General features: G+C 35.6%; 1 protein-coding gene across 6 annotated transcripts in view; it reads right to left on the bottom strand.

The window, feature by feature from the left end:
- LOC139947966 (uncharacterized) overlaps window positions 1-17235 on the bottom strand; it is a 134440-nt gene that overhangs the window by 87676 nt on the left and 29529 nt on the right. The window contains exon 1 of one of the 6 annotated variants that reach the window (XM_071945869.1): window positions 15346-15689. The exons of the other annotated variants lie outside the window; for them this stretch is intronic. The gene's annotated coding sequence lies outside the window, so the exon portion shown is untranslated. Of the gene's footprint in view, window positions 1-15345; window positions 15690-17235 lie in introns of those variants that run through there. 6 annotated transcript variants of the gene reach the window in all.

Below are 17235 nucleotides of genomic sequence, written 5' to 3'. Positions count from 1 at the left end.
CCAACAAGCTGTATTCATCCCAAGCACCACACTGCGTCAAACTGGACTGTCATATCCAATGTTCCTTGTCTTTTTCTCCTCTCAAATAAAAGCAATCTCAAGGAAGATAGGTTTCCGTTTCACGTAGATTTCAATAAACATGTTTCTAGGTTCTGTGAGGGACTGCGTTTTATCCGTTCCTTCCCGTCTGTAACCCAAGAAGTTATTGATTGTAAATGAACACTCTTGTCGTCCTTTCTTTTTGTCAAGAAGACGCCCCTCAGTAGCTCGAATGAATTCAACGTCCCTGGGACGGTCAAGGTATCTTCCGCTATCCGGACGCAGGATTCGGATAAAAAATAAACCTGGGATGAGAGTCAACAAGATCCTGAGAGATTCTAAAAGTTTGAGACGAAAAGTGAAACCGTTCGTGGTAAAGAAATATTTTGACTCAAAACAAGATGAGATTCTTTAAAACCCCCCTTTTAAAGAAGTTTTCCTCACAGAGATGTATTTTTATCCTGTCATATGATTTCAACTCTTTGAAGTCTCCCTGTTATTTTAGTATTCCAAGAATTCTAAAAGGAGGGGAAGTATTGTTAGTGAAGATATTACGTCCTTGTTTATTTTTCTAAATATCTCAGATACTGTATTACATAATGCTCAGCTGAGAAGCTGAATTGTGAAGGACTTTGCTACAACAAGTTTGAGCGACTGGCATGCAAATTGTAAAGGACTTTGCTACAACAAGTTTGAGCGACTGGCATGCAAATTGTGAAGGACTTTTCTACAACAAGTTCGAGCAACTGGCATGCAAGGGCACCTTTGGCAGCCAGCCACAACGACCCATATATGACCATGGAACACAGCCTGATACCAAAGTGTTAATTTTTCCGGAGGGAGGAAAACAAAGGGTCCCTGAGAAAAATCCCTTTGGGACAGAGGAGAAGCAATGCGCGTGGCCTTTGCTGGGAATCGGACCAAGGCCACAGTGGAAAGAGGCAAGCGCTTCACCCACGAGCCAACCAAGCCACCCCAAGCAGATTATTGTAATACACAAGGTCCACCAACTCTATTTCCTTAAAATAAATACACACAGCTCATAACCAAACAAATTCAAATGATTGAAAAATTCTCATTAAATTCTAAATCACAGGTTTCTTTTTTAGTTAAACCATCACACTGTACACACAGATACTTCCTGTATTTTATCTCTTGGTCAAATCTTTCCATCAGCCTTGAAATAAATAATTGGAGAATTCTTCTCTGATGTTCCTGGCCAGTTCTCATCATCACTTGACAACCTCACGAGACCAACAACCAAGAAGAGCCGAAAAACAAATAAGACGGTTAATGAAATCCCCGACCTTTTCAAGACAAATAAATACTGCGGAAGCAACGGGGGAAGGAACGGGGGATGCTGGAACAAGCAGCCAATTAACTTAGTGTTCAATCTACGCTGGAAGAAACATCTAAAGTGAATCAAGAGAGACATTTCAGTGGCGTATCGACCGACGTCAGTAACACAAATCTCTGACTCTTTTTAAACAGAGTGACTCTGATATTGAACAAGATGTTTTTATCTTCCCCAGGCATCAGGCATGATTCAGTGCTACTTGCCTTCATTTCAAAACCTTTAAGTCGGGTTTGTCTAATTTTAACTCATAACCATCTTGATATTCTAAATTTAAATTTTCTTACGAAAGGTGACAAACACTTAGGCTCCCTGAAACACTGTACAGAAACTTACTAAGAAAATTTTAACCAGGGCTCTAACTTTTAAATGGACTGTCGGCTCAAGACTATTTATTTTACTTGAGCCAATAACCTCAAGACTGGACAAGTATAGTGGTGTTGTGCTTTACAGTTAAGTAATAATTCCTCACTGTGAAATAACATTCATTTAAAAAAAAATTGGTGATCAAATATCTGATAAACATCGTTCAATTCTGCTGAGTACCATAGACATAAGACAAATGAGATTGTCTCTTGGTGTTGTTCAAATAAAAGCATATTCATTTTGGTTTTTACCCATACACACCGATGTGTGTTAGCACTGTATACTCGGTTCTTACCTGAGTCCTGTGAAAAAATCACAGGCATATTACTTGGGTGGGATTCGAACCCGCGACCTTTGCAAATCTAGAGCAGTGTCATACCAACTAGACCACCGAGATTGCCACGTGGCTAGATGCAGTTCGAATCCTGTGTTTAGGCAGCGGGTACTGCAAACGATTTAAAGATGTAAAATAACTCGGGTAAGTACTGAGTATACAGTGCTAACACACATCAGTGTTTACGGGTAAAAACCAAAATGAATATCCTTTATCCTCGATGCAAATTTAACATCTTCAAATAAAAGCAGTTTTGAAAACATTGTCTTTTCCCATTTTGATTCTGGTTGTCAACAGAATATTGATCCAGTAAAAATGCTGAGCTACTAGCCCTGCAGTTTTGTGCAGTTTCACATAAATTAGAGCCCACCTAACCCTCAAAGTCAATTTCCAATGAAGACCAGCTATGTTACTAACTGCTAAGGTCTCCCTGATAAATGTTTCTGATTACAGGAACTAATTTCCTTGAATTACAGACCAGCACGGAGGAATGTTTCCTCTTCAGGATCAGTCCTGACCTCGCTGTAATTCTTACCACCATCTTCAGAAGATGTGTCCGACTTGACCTAAATGTCAAAGTGGTTGAGGAAGGCCATGGGTTTTATCAACGTCCTTGGTCGTTGATAAGATTACATTACAAAAGACCACAGTGGCAATGTCATTACAATACTAAGAACACATGTAGGTGCTAAGCGTGGAAGGTTTGCTTAGCATGAATTGGTATGTTGAGGCATTTCTGGATGGTTGAACCATAGCTCCATGGTTGAACAGGCCTGGAATTTTATCTTTGAGAAGGCAAGGCCATTTTTGTTTTATAAAGGGCACTTCCATTGGAGAATCTTAAAGCCTGTGGGAAATATTTCAGGGGGCACCAAAGCCAAAATCGAAGCCCAATTTCATGGCTGTGCTTACCGTTTATAGGTTACCAGCCAGAATGCTATGCCATTCACATTGTTGTGACTGGTACTCAGTTATTGCTTTTGCTAAGTAGGATTATTTATGGAGCGATATTTGCAGAATAATTTAAACCTCATATTATTTTTGGTTTTACCAATAAAAACTGATGTGTGTAGCACTGTGTACTTTTCCCAGCTCTGCGCCTTGAACACCCAGCAGGGTGGATATGTGCGCATTACAAGTCTTATTATTATTATTATTATTATTATTATTATTATTATTATTATTATTATTATTATTATTATTATTATTATTATTATTATTATTATTATTATTATTATTATTATTATTATTATTATTATTATTATTATTATTATTATTATTATTATTATTATTATTATTATTATTATTATTATTATTATTATTATTATTATTATTATTATTATTATTATTATTATTATTATTATTATTATTATTATTATTATTATTATTATTATTATTATTATTATTATTATTATTATTATTATTATTATTATTATTATTATTATTATTATTATTATTATTATTATTATTATTATTATTATTATTATTATTATTATTATTATTATTATTATTATTATTATTATTATTATTATTATTATTATTATTATTATTATTATTATTATTATTATTATTATTATTATTATTATTATTATTATTATTATTATTATTATTATTATTATTATTATTATTATTATTATTATTATTATTATTATTATTATTATTATTATTATTATTATTATTATTATTATTATTATTATTATTATTATTATTATTATTATTATTATTATTATTATTATTATTATTATTATTATTATTATTATTATTATTATATTATTATTATTATTATTATTATTATTATTATTATTATTATTATTATTATTATTATTATTATTATTATTATTATTATTATTATTATTATTATTATTATTATTATTATTATTATTATTATTATTATTATTATTATTATTATTATTATTATTATTATTATTATTATTATTATTATTATTATTATTATTATTATTATTATTATTATTATTATTATTATTATTATTATTATTATTATTATTATTATTATTATTATTATTATTATTATTATTATTATTATTATTATTATTATTATTATTATTATTATACAAATCACAGGCATATTAATACTCGGGTGGGATTTGAACCTCTATAAAATTTGGCCCATGTCTTTGCAAGTCTAGGATAGAAAATTGAGGTACGGCTTCTGGTTGCCATGTTGAAGCCTCAAGGTATCCATAACAAGTAGCCACTTTAACTTCTCGTCATAACCGTCCCTTTAAAAAAGATGACTCATAACTCTAAAAATAGCTCTTGAAAACGGAACATGGGTTGGGACTGCTTGAGGTCATTCCAAAGCAATTGTCCGTGATCTCGCTACACCGAGGGTTGTCCGAATATTACACTTTCTTGATTTCCCTCGCTGGCGTTGTCACAGGAAAGGCGTCTGAGTCAATGATTACGACAGAAGGATGGTTCTCTTGAATTAATTTGGGGGTGAAGGCTCAAACTCAATGACCGGGATACAACGATGACAGAAATAAGCTTGGGCGATATCACGATATTATCGAATATTGCAATATTAATTTGGACACGATTTCGATATCGGATGGATTTGGTTTTAATCGAAATATCGATATACATGTATCGCGATATATCGCGATAATCGCGATATATCGATATATCGATTAAATATCGCGATGTATTTGCTAGCTGATACCCCATAGGTTTGGAGTAAAACCAGAAGAATAGGTCATTAGAACACCTCTCTTATACTAGGACTGTCTCTTCTACAACTTTCACTTGGAGTTTTAAGACTGATGATGTCAAATTTCATTAATCGCGATTATATCGAATATCGCGATATATTGTCGGCGATACATCGTGAATAAAATAAATAACTTTTGGTATAATCTTTGGGTATAATCTTTGTACAATTTGGTAGTATCTCTGTAAGTACACTACTTGTACCTTTGGTTTTACTCAAACCTAAGTCTGCATGGTTGCTGTGTTCTGTTTTTGAATGTTTCAAATTTGATCGGGATTCAAATTTGAGGGGAAAATTCACATAGCTAAAAATTGTTCAAATGTTGACTGAACCAAATGTTTACTATATGTATTAAAATATTTAACAAAACAAATTTGCCTGTTGATTTTGTTCCCACATGACTCATGCAAGTAGTGATTACTCAGTGCCTTTAGAACACACTTAATATTCTTTATCCCCGATGCAAAGTTAACAAATGTTTACTGGACCAAATCTTTTATACTAGAACAAAATATTTGACTCCACAAAATGGCAAACCATTTTGGTTCATGTAAAGGGAAAAACACATAAATTCAAGGTAAATTTGTGTGAACCATTATATTCTACTTAAAAAAAACACTTTCGAACCAAGATCATTTCATAACAAATGCTTTCAAACGCTTGTTATATAGCCCAAAGCACCCAATCCAAGGCAACACCCTTTAGAAAGCTTCTTGCATTTATACAAGCTGTACCATCACTTTACAATGCTAATAAAAACCATCCTATTCAGCCACAACTCCTAACGATCCCCATAAAAAAATGTTTATCACCTCCCAATAATTTATGAGACTCCCTTCCACCTCAGGCTGTTTTGATTGCCTCGCTTCATGTAAATCATCTTCATAAAGCCAAGATTCAAATTACAGAAGAGTCTTGCATTAATGATGCCCTTTATCTTCAAGTGTCTCATTCTTGGCGCTCCTTCTTGGAGGATGTGACCGAGAGACGTCATGAAGGAGGGATATGATTTCAATTCTTAGCACCTTTGGCAACACCTAGACACTTGACTGTCGAGGGGTCCCATCACTCTGTATAATCTTCAGGTACTATGTTCATACATTCGGGTGGAATGAGTTACAATAGTTTATATCAGAATGCATTTTAAAGGATGGTTACCCGCAGATTTTTAGTTATGATCTACCGGTACACTCAAATGTTTAAAACCCATATTATTCATAACACATATGGTAGGGTCAGTACTAAAAAGTTTGTTTAATTTCAACCAAGAGCATACTACGAAAGTTTTGGTACTAACAAACTTAGCACAATAAATTTGTAACCTAAAGTACAGAATTAATGTTAACAAATTAAGTGCCAACAAATTTTACAAAAAAATTGTAATATGGAATTTGTATTTATTTATTTATTTATTTATTTATTTATTTCATTTCATCATCTCTAAGTAGGGTAAACTCTGATCATGCAGTGCCCAACACAGCTTTCCATACTTTTTAAAAATAACATATAGATGGATAAAGAAATAAATAAAGACCAAACGCACTGTATGACTATCTGACAATGTTCTCGTTAAATTGTTGTACTTTATTGCCGCTTGTGAAATACAGACATTTCTCATCATCCTTCATCTTGCTACACAGGTGATAAACCCAACCATGGAACTCACGATCAAACCAGACCCAAATAAACCTGGATTTGTAATAACTTCATCACTGATTATTCACTAAGGACCTTAAGCCAGGAGTAGAGTTTACTTCAAGTAAACACGCCTTTACCATCGGGAATCCAAAACCACAAAATCTCTACCCACACTAATCGCAATAACATACTCTAAATATAAATATCATACATGTAGGCAATAATGCAGCTACACGTCTGCAGAAAATTGCTGGAATTCGTGGACCCTCTGGGTAAACTAATTATATTCTGTGGCATGACCGTTTGTTTATTTTCATTTTCTGCAATTTGCCGGAGCTATAAAGTACTGTTCAACTTGGGAGTTTCGTTAAAGGATTTACATGCCACAAGTCCTTGGGTGTGTTGATAAATATCTCCGAGCGAAAACGTTTTTTTTTCTGCGCTTGGCTTTTCTCTCTACCAATCTCAGGGTAGCCTGGGTAGAGCCTCAATGATAATAGACGCACAGCCTCATGCTTTAGTATGGTATCAAAGAGGGAGTCACCAGGTTATCCCTCTAACCTAAATTGTCTTCGACTTGCTGTTAGTGCACGATGCAACTAGACATTAAATCATTTAGTGAACGGAACACAAACCATCACATTTAGTTTACAATGCAGGATTTATACTCAGTTGTGTATTAAGCACAGTATACTGGCTCAGTACTTTCGAACAATGATTAAGTTCTTAAGAAAAAGATTTTTTTTTTTAAATCAAATCAAATCCACAGGCATATCCCACCAGAGTGATTTGTCTGCTGATATATTTCTCATATAAGTAAAATAGTGAGTATTCAAGTGCCGGATACACTTCGTTTCGGTGTTAGGGTAAAAATTAAATACTATTCTGATGCACAAATTAACATTAAAAACCTACTATTACTGTACCTTTTTTAGCAACAACTTCACACAATGTGTCACAGAGACAATCGGATAACCAGATCAGCTTGCCCCGAGTCCTTATAAAAAGCAAACAGCTTCAGGTTCAAATATCTCGCAGCATCCACGAAATGTCTCGATATATACATAATCTCCATCTCTCCTACCGAGTAACCATGGCAACCAGAAACACCACATCGCAAGTATCAATTTCGGCATGAGTCAGACAACCTAATATGGTGATTACACCGGAGCGAGGGCCATGTCAGAACGATTTACTGGTAACCAGTTTTGATCTCTCAGAATCACATCAGATCACATGTAATTTGAATTCTAGGGATAGTAAGATATTGGCGGGCATCTCTTGAGCTGCTGAAGTGTTCCTTTTCAAATTTCAAATAGTGTAGTAAGTTTTATCTAAGTTACCTGATGAAAATACCCTTGTGTGACCTGGCTCAAATTATAAATTAAAAAACGACAAACAAAAATGCAGATGGAAACAGGGCAAAGAGATGCTTGAGAATGACAGGGCCTGCCCATATGTGACTCACGCATTTAGTCAATTTACTCGCCGCTCGGCCGGCTGTTTGAGAAGACTCGAGGGTTATTCGCTCCGTCTTGGAGATGGGACTTCCAATTGAATGAGAGCATATTCAAGAAAGTAACAACATCAAGAAATGATCATCAAGAAATGATGAATTAATGGGGGAATTATTGATGATCAGGAAATTAATTTAGTGCCCTGATTGAAAAAAAATATATATCTTTTAATAATTATCTTTGACCAAATAAACTTTCTTTGAATTCTTCAGCCTTAGAGAAAAAGAATTTCTTTGAAGCAATATCCGACACTTCACTCTTTCACATTCAAAGAACTAAACACAGTTGGGGGGATCGTGCCTTTTCTTATGCAGCACCAAGGATGTGGAATCATCTTCCGCAGAACATCAGGCAATCTTCTTCATTAGCAAATTTCAAAACTTTACTTAAAACTCATCTTTTTTCAAAAGCCTACTGTACGGCGCTATGAACAACGACTGTTGGATTAGCGCCTTATAAATTTAACCATTGATTGATCGATTGATTGATTGATTGATTGATTGATTGATATCAACAAATCCAAATAACTGAAAATTTGAAATCATTTTGAAGCAAAATGTAGTATGAACAGGTGCATAGGTTTTTTACACGAATGCTTCAAACAAGACTCTGCTAGGGACGAACTATTTCAGGTCATTAACTATTATTTTGTTTCATTTATGTACCACAGGTCCTTTTGGTTTGTAAGCAGTTTGTAATTTAGCTAATTCTATTTTCTCAACGTTGTACTTGAACAGTTTTTGCAACAGGAAAGTCAATAGGAAGAATTGTAAAAAAAATAAATAAAAAATATAAGGAACCGGAATCAAATAATAAAAGGAAACAAACTTCTAGATGAACATGTCGGACTCATTTACACAAAACGGTGCGTGGGAAAAAAAGAAAGACAGGGATCTCGTCTGCAGTCAGCAGACCAATAACGAAACCAAACTCTCTTTCTGACTCTTTCTTAAACTTTGATTCGTGTATTTGTTACTGTTTTACATTTTATCGGATCTTGATTTTTTTATTAAATTCATCAGTAAGCTCAAACTTTTAAGCTTACGTACCTGTCCCACTAGCTCACTTACTCACTCACTTCATAGAAAAACACAATAACTATTATTACTATTTTGTATTAGTACTAAAAAAGTCTTCACAGACCTGAGTCTGGTTTAGGGAATTGTAAGCTTATCAGCTTTGCATGCTTTATTTGTACTGCTGTCTCAAAAAATCAAACGAATTTTGGAGATTGTGTTACTTTTGCTCCTTTTCCAATTGACACCCCTCTATGGGTCCATTTATCATCAATTCTTTCCCCACCATGGTGTTCACCCTGGGGGTCAAGAAGGTAGTAAGAGGTCATGGTGGTTGCTCACGTTCTTAGAGTCAAATAACAGGTTGATCAGGACAGCTGGAATTTGTGTTGATCAAGGATACGTAACTTTCCAAACGATCTGTACATAAATATTTCTGCCGTTTAAAAGATTAACTTCTGACTTCAATTCTGGTATGCACTTAGGGCAAAATAGTGCCTAGCAACTGTTGGTTAGTATTGTCATCACTTCAACGCCCCCTTTCCTGCCTCCTCCATCGCCCTTCATAGCAGAAAGGAGAAAACCAGATTACCTCATAAACGTTACTTTATAGGATTTGACTTAACAATCTCTTCGTAAACGTGTTCTTTTTTACATTGTCAAAGGTTATGAATCCAACCCGAGTAATATGCCTATAATGATTTTTCTTTTACAGAACTCGAGGAAGTACTAGTTTACAGTGTTTTCACACATCGGTGTATAGGGTGAAACCAAATAATAATACACTTTTTTTGTAATGTTTATTTGTGTTTCAGGCAATAAGTCTTGGAATGCAAAGGGTGCAAAATTAAAAGTCCTTGTGTATTGTTCTGATATCTTCCTCTTCCTGTAGGAATGGAATGTGCCTTGATCCTGTAAGGTAATATCTTACCGAGAGGTAAGAATAGTTGATGAGAAACGATAAATCCTGAGATCAATCAATCCTCGGCCTCATGAGGTCATGGTTAACATGTCGAGTAGGACTGCTGGATAATATCAATAAAACAACTGCACATAAATAAATCTGATGGAAACTATAACAAGAAACTTTTTTTTTCACCTGTCAGAAAGAATGGAAGTGAACTGAAAGTTTTAAAACAAAACTTTGCATGATGAGTTTGGGGCATTGCAAGGGTATCAATGTACCTTCAGTTTGTGACACCACCATTATGTGTATCTTCTTTGCTCTGTAGATTTGCTCATGAGAACTTGTCTTGCTATTTTTTTACTGCCCAAGGAAGAGTTTGGTGTCTGAAAAGAACTGTCAGTTTATATTTTAGTTCTTTTTATGACCTAAAATTATTTTTCCCCAGAATTCCCAAATCATTTATTTAAAGACAGTTTTGTGCATTAATTGCTTTAAGTAGCTTTCTATTACGTCCCTCCACATACACCAACTGCAGCAAAAGACAACTGAGAACTTAAAGGCAGTGGACACTGTTGGTAATTACTCAAAATAATTATTAGCATAAAACCTTTCTTGATTACGAGTAATGGGGAGAGGTTGATGGTATAAAACATTGAGAGAAACGGCTCCCTCTGAAGTGCCATAGTAATTTTCCACGAATTTGATTTCGAGACCTCAGATTCAGAATTTGAGGTCTCGAAATCAACCATCTAAACGCACACAACTTCGTGTGACAAGGGTGGTTTTTTCTTTCATTATTATCTCGCAAGTTCGATGACCGATTGAGCTCAAATTTTCACAGGTTTGTTATTTCATGCATATGTTGAGATACACCAACTGTGAAGGCTGGTCTTTGACAATTACCAATAGTTTCCACTGCCTTTAACCTCACTGAAGTACTTGAGATAAACAAGTGTACAGACAACAATTCTCCAGCAGCATCCAAATAAACATTGTCATAAAACATGTCTTTGCACCACTTTAGAAGCACCATGCGGGCCAGTACATGTACGTTCGGATTACATTTCATTTGAACTTCCAGATAACATCAAATCTTTTCCACTTGATCAACGAACAAATTCAAAGGTTTGGTGCGTGTTTGTTTACATGCAGTCCCACTTCAGGGTTCAAAGAGACCCAAAGTCAAGCCTGGAGTATTTCTAGAAAAAAAAATCCCCTTTTATCGGAGTCCTTGACATATAAAGGACCAGCTGCCACAGGTTAGCCTATAGATGGTTGGTCGTGGTCATGGTGGTAAACAAATGCTCTGTGAATCAAACGTTTTGTTCAAAACTTACAAAAATCTCATTTCACTTAAATTAAAAGTTCAATTTTCTTTGTTTACATGAAAGTTCTTATGTTAACCTTTGCAGATTTGCATTAACAACTAGTGTCCATGTTTGCATAACCTTAACATGTTTTTGTGGTGTTTTTTTTTTTTTTTCCCACCCCAAAAATTGACTTTCAGAAATTAATTGTCATCTGACATTTCATATTATTCCCAACCTTAAGGTGAATACAGATCTCTTGGGATTTGCTATTTTTGTCTGGGCAAAGCTCTACAAAAAAAAGTCTGCAGGCCACAGAAAAATATTATTCACAATAATATTATACAAGCGTTTGTAGTAAGAGCACCATCTATATTAAGACCATTCTGAGTTGCTATTGGCACTTACATGGTATAGAATTCCATAAAAAAAACCAATATTAGAGCCATTTCTGGAAATTGTATTTCATGGTTGAACAATAAAGACATCTGTTGATGACTGCATCTATAATTTAATTAAACCTCCTGCTGTTCAACTGTTGAATATCACTGATCAGTCATCGTGATTTTGAACAAAACCTACATCTTTGCTTTGTGGATAAATGTAAACTAAGCTACATGTAGCCTGTAGTGTGATGTATTGTGGTGAAAACCCAGCACATAGTCAACCCTCCTACTGTCTGACCATTCAATAACATCCATCATGGTTTTGAATGATAGATAAACTATGTGATATCTGGTGGTGACTACATCTACCACAGTCAACCCTCCAACTGTTTGATCATTTAAAATCGTCCCTTGCCAATGTGATATCTGGTGGTGACATCTACACAGTAAATAGTCAACCCTCCTACTTTTATATGACCAGCTAATATCATCCATTTTGATTTTGAATAATAGTAACTATGCTAGCCTTCAATGTGATATCTGGTGATGAATACATGTACATCTCCACTTGTCAACCCTCCTACTGTCTGACCATTTAAAATCATCAATTGTGGTTATGAATGATATGCCAGCCTGCAATGCGACCAAATATCTGGTTGTGCATACATCTACACAGTAAATAGTCAACCCTCCTACTGTCTGACCATTTAATATCATCCATTGTGGTTTTGAATAATAGTAAACTATCCCAGCCTCCAATATGTTATTATTTGGTATTTAGATGGCTCAACTCCTGTCACATTTTAGCGTGAGTTATAGTTTGCTTATAACAGAGTCATACCAAGTTGATTAAGTAATTAATGAGAAGATTGTGATTCACTCTGAATAACCAACAAGGTAAAAATGACGTCAGGACTCAATCACATACAGCATTATTCAGATTGAAGAAATGCTGGCAGGCCTTGAACTCCATTCTTGAAGGGGCACAGTAGTTATTCTCTGATTAAGGGGCACTTTTATGAGGAAAATTAGCATTGGAACTTTGCACAAAGGGCACCGCAGCGAAATCACAGGGCACCTTGACAGTTGCTGTGGGTGCCACGTCTACATTTAGGCCTGTGATTGTACAAACAATATATCTTCAACAAGTAGGTTTTCAACATCTTCAAGACAGTTATTCAGGAACCTACAGTAGTGTGCTTTGCAAACTCACAAATTCGTATTCCTTTTAGAGCCAGCAAAATTATTGACTCTTATATCAATTTTTTTCCTCTTAAAAAAAAAAAAAGAAACATGAATATTTTTTGCGAGTTTTAAGTAAATTTCTTTCAACTCCAGAGTCCAATGCTCCAATAAACTGAACGCTCCCAACGGCAACTTGTATAAAACTTTGCATACATGTCTACATGTACAAACTGACTGTTTGTTTACTGCGAGTCTGTACAGCGCACCGAAATTCAAGTAGACTTTACACTTAACCTTTGACCTCCAGCGTTCAATCCAAATGAACCATGAAGGTCAGAAGTGGCACTTGATTTTTATCTCTAGTGTGGGTTGTGGTATGTACCATATATGGAAGACCTTATCTTATCAATGTTGGTTATAAAAAAGCCCTGGGTTAGAAAACACTCATGTTCACATGAAGAAATGGGTCCTCTATTATACAGACCAGGGTCCTACAAAATAAGCTTCTACATCTAAGAAGTAGATTTGCTTAGAAGAGTAAGATCACCAGCCGGCCAAGATAAGCCCGGTTCATACTTCCTGCGAATGCCAAGCGAATTTGACGTGAATTTGACGTCACAACTATCCTTTCGCAGCGATATTCGCAAGTGAGTTGAACGGCTGCGAATATTCATTGCGATTTTTGTGACATCAACATTCGCTTCGCATTCGCAGAAAGTATGAACCGGGCTATACAGTACCATGTGAATTATACAACTTGCAAATGGTCCCCTGCTTACTTCTGCAAGCATTTAATTGTCTGTTAAGATAGCTTGTGGACAAACAGTATTACTGCTTCAACATAAATTTGAATAAATATTAATAATAATAATAATAAGACTTGTAATGCGCACATATCCACCCTGCTGGGTGTTCAAGGCGCAGAACAATTTCTCTGTTTCAAATGTCAAAACTGAGCCAGCTGTTGTTCACTGGAAGTCGTAAAATTAAAAACAATATTCATTCCACATTCCAATGAAAGATGAGGGTACCCGAATCTTTTCCCAAATATACACTTATCGGCTTCTCAAATCCTAAGCTGACATCATGACTGGCATGAGTCCGCCTGTCGTTATTAATTTTATGGTTCACGTAAGATTGGAACCAACCATCCAAACGCCATTTCACCCATGCAATAATTTCATTCAGGATGTAGTAAATGCAGGGAAAATTAACATCTTAATATCACATTATGGATTCTAATGCAACACTCCATTCACTTCAAGGCCTTTCTAGATTACACACAGGTGCATGTGAAAGTACACCTGACCTTGTGAATATAAGCTGGCCCATTCATTATGCCATCGCACTGCATATGTCTACCTGATCCCACAAAACAGAATAACATGAATATCCAATTCTCTTTCCATGTAATTTTACCCGCACTGTTTTTCTCTGTCTAGTTATCTTTTTAAAACAGTTAACAGGGAGTTTTGTTTCCGACAACAAATTGTTTTGTGACTGTATACGTTTTCAGCCATACAGTGTCGTTTTCAGCACACTGCAGAATTATCCCAAGTACTGTCAAGAAATTGAAAGACACCCATCCTCAAAGCCCACGCATGCGCAGATGACGCCAAATGTAATCAAAACTGTCGCAGAAACATCCGTCGTCGAAAACGAAAACTCCTCGCTACCATTTAATCTTAGATCTTGCCTTCAAAACTTATCTAATTATGTCACAGGTTTTTAAGGACTTATTTTTGGTGTTTGTTTTCTTTCGCTTTGTTTTTGGTTTTACTATGCCTTGAACACCCAGTGGATAGCCTATGTGCGCATTTACAAGTCTTTATTATTTTTCACAACAAACATTACAATTTACATGCAGTCTCAGTCAACAAGTTTTACAAAATGACACAGAGGTCAAAGGTGAAAGGTCACGGAAGCTACCAAGGGAGGGGTGTTAAAAATGAATTAAAATTGTAATCATATGACAAAGTTCTTTACAAGGCTTTTGCTTCCTACATAATGTCATATATTTATAGATTAGATGAAGGAATGTTGAGCAAATATTTTTCATATTAATTTCATCCTCAATCCACAAACCAAACAATCATTGTTCAAACACTGGGTACAGTGATACTATTCAACTTTGAACAAAACAAATATTTCCTTACAATTGAGAAAGGGCACTGAGTTAAACAAATATTGGGTAGAACATTCCCACAATTTTCAGTAAATATGAACTTTACATCTATTTTATCTTGTACTGAAATAAGTTCAATCTAACTATGAACTTTAAATGATAAATGTCATGAAAACATTCCTTGAAATCTGAGAGTCTACAGCCTAGCCTAAATGAAATAAATGAGTAAAGAAGTCTGAATTCGCAAACAAAATATTATGGAACTTTTTGAATAAGTATTTTGTATTGAAAGGTCTTCTCCCTCCCCCCCCCCCCAAACAAAGAAGTATTAGGCCCTCAAGTCTTAACACACAATTTTAAAGACCATTTTGGTTTTACTGGAAATACAAACAAGCAATTAAGTGTAATTCCCTGGTGACATTGGTGGCAAATCATCTTACCTTATTTGATGAAAAAAAAAAGTCAAGCACCGCTTCAGCCTCGGAAACCAGTAGAGAATCCAACCGAGATAAATTCCCCATCCAGCACCAGTCCAAAATTAAAACTAACCAAGCTTTACAACTCAATTAACACACACTAAACGCACAGTTATTCCACGAGCTGACATCCAACACAATGACATCTAAGATACGTCCCCTACAAGTTTAGCTCCAAACCGCATACGACGACGAGTTGGCCCCGAATTCCTCAGATAACTGGGAATCTTTGCGTGGTGGATAGACAGATGGCAATGAAGCACAGTGCTAAACATCCACCCACACCAACAGATGCATCACAGTTACATGTAGATCTATTCACCAACTACACACGTACATGATGACGAATAAGATTGGTAAATAATAAGATGATGGTATTCATGAGACTGGAGTAAATGGTTAATAAAGCTGACCATCCGAGCAGATGAGTGTCCAATCAGGTTAATAAAGTCACTACTTGATGTATTGCCTCTATCCAAAAAGGAAGGTTATTGGTTTATACACTGTGTGTCAGATGGACTGATCATTTCGTAAGTACACAGCATTAGAAAGGTCATAACTCCATGCCCCTAATACCAACACCATGTAAAAGGGTAGACTGTGTAAAGCCTATCTGTGGTAGGATTGCTTTTCTATGAAAGGGTTAAATTGGTGGTTTGAAGGGGGAGGGTGAGTGAGATAGGACAATTAACAGTAGCAGCTGAATTCCAAACATGATAGTCATTCGCTTGATGTGGTTTTAGGATGGGTTTCTCTCTGTGGTGACTCCAGGGCCCAATTTCACAGAGCTGCTTAAAGCAGATCATAATGCTTAACAAATTCCTGCTTAGCAGAAATAAGCAGGATACCAGTCAGAAATGGTACATGTGACATGGTATTTAAGCTGGTAACCTTACTTTGGTAAGCATACTTTTGCAGCTCCATGCAATTGGGGCCTGGTTTATTGTTGTTGTCTAGGTTACAAGAGGGGAAACACCTTGCAACAGTTGGATGGTTATGTCATACTTCCTCTTAAAACATGTATGAGCTTCCTTTATTGTTGTCCTACTGACCTCAAGACATTTATTTATACACACTGGTCATGGTCACTGTACTTATATGCTTTTAAAACAACACTGCGAATTGTTTACAAATTCTCAGACATCAGCGTGGTTTATTGTTCAGATTGAAACATCAGTACATCATGAATTCAACTCAACCATTCATAAATACCTCAGACAGTTTCGCTATTCCTATTGGTGGAGAGCGCGTCACGTGGGTGTGTATAAACCTTTGTTTATGACTAGTAAAAAGTGATGAAACATGGGCCTGACACGCAAGCTTGCACCTGTTTTTATAAGACAGTTTCTTCATTCCTATTGGTCGAGAGCAACGGCTGAAACAGTTGTGCCACATCACGCAATACGCGCGACGCGCACAGCATTCCCTTACAAGGAGTTGTTTACCCGTGGGCGGCGGAGGGCCTTACCATTTCATAGCTGGAGGGGTGTTGTGTTAAAAGAAATCATTGAACAATTATAATTTTTGCATTTATTTTACTTTTTTACCAAAAAGTGTTGATGTTTTTGACCGAAAAGGTATATGAGAATCAAAGTGTGTCGAATCGGTTTTCAACTAGTGGTTTAAACCTGCCGAGGCCTGGTTCTTGATAATTTACCTCAACTTCGTCTCGGTAAAACTATCAAGAACCAGGCCTCGTTGGGATTAAACCACTAGTTGAAAACCTCTTCACCACACATTGATTCCCTTATTTAAAGCATACACTCCAATGGAGTGTATGTCTTATAAATACACTTTTATTTAGAGACCAGCCTGTAGGAACAGTAAACACATAAAGCTTCTAATTTCACTTGT

Source organism: Asterias amurensis, chromosome 15 (genome assembly GCF_032118995.1).
Source record: "Asterias amurensis chromosome 15, ASM3211899v1".
Taxonomy (NCBI): Eukaryota; Metazoa; Echinodermata; class Asteroidea; order Forcipulatida; family Asteriidae; genus Asterias; species Asterias amurensis.
This window is presented reverse-complemented; position numbering and strand designations above follow the sequence as displayed.